At 31.6% G+C, this 5,207-nt stretch overlaps 1 protein-coding gene across 2 annotated transcripts in view; it reads left to right on the top strand.

Annotated features, from left to right (window-relative positions):
- Window positions 1-2,709: 2,709 nt before the first annotated feature.
- Window positions 2,710-5,207, top strand: part of LOC108753739 — a 125,110-nt gene continuing 122,612 nt past the window's right edge. For both annotated transcript variants that reach the window (XM_018495614.1, XM_018495606.1), the window contains exon 1: window positions 2,710-3,069. The gene's annotated coding sequence lies outside the window, so the exon portion shown is untranslated. The remainder of the gene's footprint in view (window positions 3,070-5,207) is intronic.

Raw genomic sequence — 5,207 nt, 5'->3', positions numbered from 1 at the left:
GATCTAGGAAAGGAGAATGCAGAATAAGGAGGAGCAAAAGTTTACGAATTGTAATGTGTTATTCGCCTCAAACTCTCTGTCACATAAAGAGAGTTTGAGGCGAATTTATTAAATTAGCGGTGCAAACCGCGATGGTTGTCAATATATGCATTGCGATATCTGTCATCGCGTTACATATCAGTGCTGACGGGTGAGTAATTAAATAAACGATGTACGCACTGGCGTTAAATTAAATTAATTATATGATAAATATGACTTTTCTCCCTGTTTTCGCTGGAATTATTTAACCTATATATTGGAAATCCATGATATCGTGCCAATTACAAGAAAATACGTGTACTGAGTCGAAATTTGCGCTTGATATGAAGCTTCACTATACGCCATCGAAAATAGCTGTTTAATATTGGAATTGTATTTGTGTTTAAATATTTGTGTGCGCATTTTAATTATTTCAAGTTGGTTGTTTGATTTGTCTGACTTGAAATAATTAAAATGCGTGTACAAATTTCAATCCGGTAGAGAATGGACGAGGGTTGTTTTCCTTATTTATTAACGGAATCCCCCCAGCAAAAAGTTTTTCATGCACGAATATGTATAAATATGTGTAAACATACATAAACACGTTGAAATTATATAAATATGCCCACATACATGTTCATGTATCCCTCTTTCTTGTGTAAAATTACTTTTTAGTAATAAAAGTAATAATAATGATGCGAAAACATTAAAAATAATTAATGGGATAATTTTCGTATTGTTTGTTTTAGAAAAAATAAAGTTTGGAAAAATGAATATAATAATATGCGATAAAATTTAAGAAATACTATATCTTTTTCCTATTTTATCTTTTAATTAATACATACAATACAAATTATATAATATATAGGGATATTTAAAGTGTTATCCTTAAACAAGCTAAGCTATTATCCTCGAAAGTATACGTTAAATCAAAAATATATTTAGACAAAAGGTATATGGCTTGATAGGCTACTAGTAATGGTAAAATCAATTTCCAAAGAAATCGATTTTGCATTAACTATATGAAGGTTATGACTATTTAAAAAAATGGAATTGTACAACTTCTTTTACAGAACATGATTTCTGTAATTATCATATGTTGAGATAATTAATTCATAATATCTCAATATATTGTCTTCTTTTAGTTTGGCAAAAAATAAAAAATAAAACATTAAGGGACATCACACGGTGTTCTCAAGCGGTCACCCATCTAAGTACTAACCATGCTCAACTTTGCTTGACTTCAGTGATCGAACGAGAACTAGTATGTATGTATTAAGTTTATTTATGGGACAATCATACATAGTTGCTTATTTTATTATAACATCGCAAACAAACTAAAAAAAGACATTTTTATTTTCATGTAACATGTTATTAAATTGAGCGGTACGGTGATAGTACTTTCGCCGCTACGAATTGAAAATTTTTAAGATAAGTATATATATGTGTTATTATTTAATAAAAGTATTCTCACTAGAGAAATATTTGTCTAATTTTCGCATTTTTTTTCAGAAAAAGAAATCCCCTAATACTAAAAAAAATTAAAATTCTGACGATAACTGGTAGTTTCAACGTGATCTAGAAGTTGTCCGATTACTTAAGTTACTTAGGAATAGTTATTTAGTTTTGATATTTTCCATTGTGTTTATAATTTTTTTATGTAGCAATATAATAAACAGTACTTCCCACACAGCACTAAATGTCACCAGAATGTGGCCAGAATATTACATTTGAAATCTGAAATCTGGTAAATGGTAGCAAAATGTCTTATGTCCACATCTAGCAATATTCTGGAGACATTCTGTAATATTCTGGAAACATTCTGTAATATATAATACACAGCACTAGAATTTCAGAATGTCGTCAGAATATTTCAAATGTTTTTTTTTTTACAGAATATTTCATTTGAAACATTTTTGCAAACATCCAAAGATGTTACATATATGATATTTTATTTGAAATATTCTAGAGACATTGCATTTGAAATGTTAGGTTTGCAATATTTTCTTAATATTCTGTTTCTTTTTCAATCTTTCTGAACGGTGCGGCGTTTCAATGCGCATAATTTTACGAGCAAAATTTTGTCGCGCAATAATAATTAATTATAAACATTGGAACATTAATAGTGACATAATTTATATAACGGTGATCGTCGATTTTGCCGAATGCGAAGACAAGGACGGTGGAAGAAAGAAGGGCAACTGCCCGAGGTATATATCTTTGCTTACATTCCGACACGTTATTTTATTTCACCGCCCTAAATTTCCTCTGGAGTAGCTTTCCGTTTACTCAGAAATTTTTTTTCCTTACGATACGATCTATGTGGCACTGCTTTCTCCGATATCTTCTTTTACTACTTTCTAAAATTAGCCTCCTAAAATCGGCTAACAATAAGTATTATATTAAATACAAGACACTTCTATTGTGTTTTTTTTACAAGATATGTGTCAAGTTCGAAAGTAAAATTGAATAAATTGAAATACTTTTCTCGACGGGAGCTGTACAAAATCATCGTCAAAAATCACGACGATATAGAAACGCAGCGAGACACACACCCCTCTTGGTTCAGTCACACTCACCCTCCCGGCGCCACTTCCGCCCTCTTCCGCTGCCGTCGCGACGTTCGCCACCCCTCGTTTGGTGGAGGCGCACGTTTACGAAGGGCCAGCAGTGTCAGTACGCCTCCAGCCGTCGTGTGGATCGAATGCGGCAACTTCGTACTTCCCGCATCGTCAGTGAATGTCGAATTCGATGATCGGCGGATAATTTCGCGCCCAACGTCACGGCTATCCGAAGATCTGGAACATTGCCGTTGGAAGACATGTGCGCGGGCGTGCGCGTGTGTTATTTGTAATGAGGACTTCGATGTGATCAGTACCGCGACAACAACCGAGCAAGTCCTTTGCTCTTGATCGCTTTAGTGACCGTAAATCGCGTTTCTCGAAATCGCGAGCGAGAATAATGAGCAACATACTCTGTAGATATTATTAAGATTGAGTTGAGCAACCAGAAAAGCCACGCTCATAGTGTCTTCGTACTATACTTTGAAAGGTGGGTTCAAATTCCTGCAGTAACATTGCTTTCCTTCGCGACGTCGTATATTCTTAGATTGTCCGTGTCAAAAATATTTTTATTAAATATTTTTATCGAATTTTATCGTCGAAGATAATTTTGATTTTGGAATTATATCATTGATTAATGTTGATATTAAGAAATGATAATATTTGAGCTACCTTCGCGCGAAATCTTCGAAGATAGATATGAATTCTTCTCTTTCTGCAGAACCATATTCCTAAGCTTTAGATTTCTTCGTTAACCACAATGTCTACGTGCTCGGCTTGCGATATTTTAATAATTCCATGCTATAGTAATGTGCGCAGCTCCAGAAAGTCCGATTATAAAGAATAATCCGGTTGTTAATATAAGTTATTAATATTACGAATATAAGCGACGAGGAGAATTAAAAAAAATTATTTTTAGAGGATGCGCTTTGTGAGGTTTCGTAAATAATTTTGCTGGATCCATACGATTACGATTTTCGTGGGTTCTGTTTGTATTTTAAAACGGATAGTTCTTGGCATTGATTCGTTTCCTTTAAATATTGGTTGATCGTCCGACTTTATATTGAGTCGCTTGCCTCAGTTTCTCTCAAATATTTACCTACCAACTGTTTGCAATTTTCGGGTCTATCTTTAGATTTATCTGGAACTCTTTTTCCGAGGTACTTAACCTTGTACGATCGTTTTTTTCTTCACTCCTTCAAATTCTTTTTCCGAAATTGGCGATCTTAAGATTATGTCACTCTTACGATTCTTGAAACCAAAAAAGCTTGGCTATTTTCAAGCACTGAATAATATAAAGGAGATTTATTTTACGTTCCTGATTCTTCTTAGATTTTTTCATATTTAGGATTTTGATTCTTTAAATTCTCAAAATATTGTATTTTAAAGTATTAGATAATCACATCAATGTATCTGTAAAATTCTGATATCCTTGTAATAGTTTCTGTTATTAAAAACTAATATGAAACACTTTTGTATGATGCATTCTGATTTGGATTGGACCTATTCAAATCTTTAAGTTTATCTGTTCTTAAGTCGAATTTTGACAACTTTGCGTTGTTTTACATATTTTGTTATTCGTATCGAAATTCTAATTTTTTGTTCATAATATAAATATGTATTTTAATCGTTTTTGTATTTTTTATTGTAGAGGATACCTTTAAAAAAATCTGGTAGTATAAATTGATAATTTGGTAGATTTAATCAGAAATATCAATTTAAATACTTATAGAGGAATTTATAAAATATTTTAGTCGAGATAACCATAAATTCACGACCATACCATAATCAAAATGCATTTTGCGTGTACTTATATGCGTGTACACCCAAAACACTTCTCAATGATTACTTTATTTTATCTTTAGTCAGATCTTTCTCTACATGTATTTAGGTACCTGCCTTTATGAATTAGAAATCCATTAGGAGAAGACAAAAATCTTTTCTATATTATAGTGATTTACATTTTCATTTTTTAATATCTAAATGGTGATTTTTACACATTTTTAAAAGGAATATATAAAGTTAAGAAAGTTTTATTACCAACAAATTTTGAAAAAGAATTCTATTTTGGAGAAACTTTACAAATTTACAATAAATAAGAAGCAATGCCTATACTGGTCGAAGCTATCTTGAGTACTTTAAATAATTTCGTGAGAATTTATATATCACGTTTGTATAATTTCTCAAATTGCACCCCGAATTGATTTTTCGGACTTAGAAACGTAACTACAAATTTTAACGTTTTTCAATTTTTTTCTCTTTTTACGAAGTAAAATATATAAGAATTAATCACCACTCAGGTGTTGAGAAACAAAAACCTTGTAAATCAGTATTTTTTAACATTGAATCTAGCCAATAAAGAACTGTGCCCAGTTTGGGTTCCAAAATGAACAATCATGAGTCATTTATTAATCAATAGAGTAGCACTTACAGAAACAAAAGGTTTTAATTGTTAAATTGAACTCTGGTGAATGTACGGACTTTATCTATTTTCTTCCTCAGCTCTCAAGGCTCTCTAAAACTAGAAAAACATCGTTAAAAGGATCTTAAAGTGAAAAATTTCAACGAAATCGCTGTTTTATCGATACAACGTGATATATATACGTAATATATATATATATATATATA

The sequence above is a fragment of the Trachymyrmex septentrionalis genome, unplaced genomic scaffold (assembly GCF_001594115.1).
Source record: "Trachymyrmex septentrionalis isolate Tsep2-gDNA-1 unplaced genomic scaffold, Tsep1.0 scaffold114, whole genome shotgun sequence".
In the NCBI taxonomy this organism is placed as follows: Eukaryota; Metazoa; Arthropoda; class Insecta; order Hymenoptera; family Formicidae; genus Trachymyrmex; species Trachymyrmex septentrionalis.
Note: the sequence above shows the minus strand (reverse complement) of the source record. Positions and strands in the feature narration are given on the sequence as shown.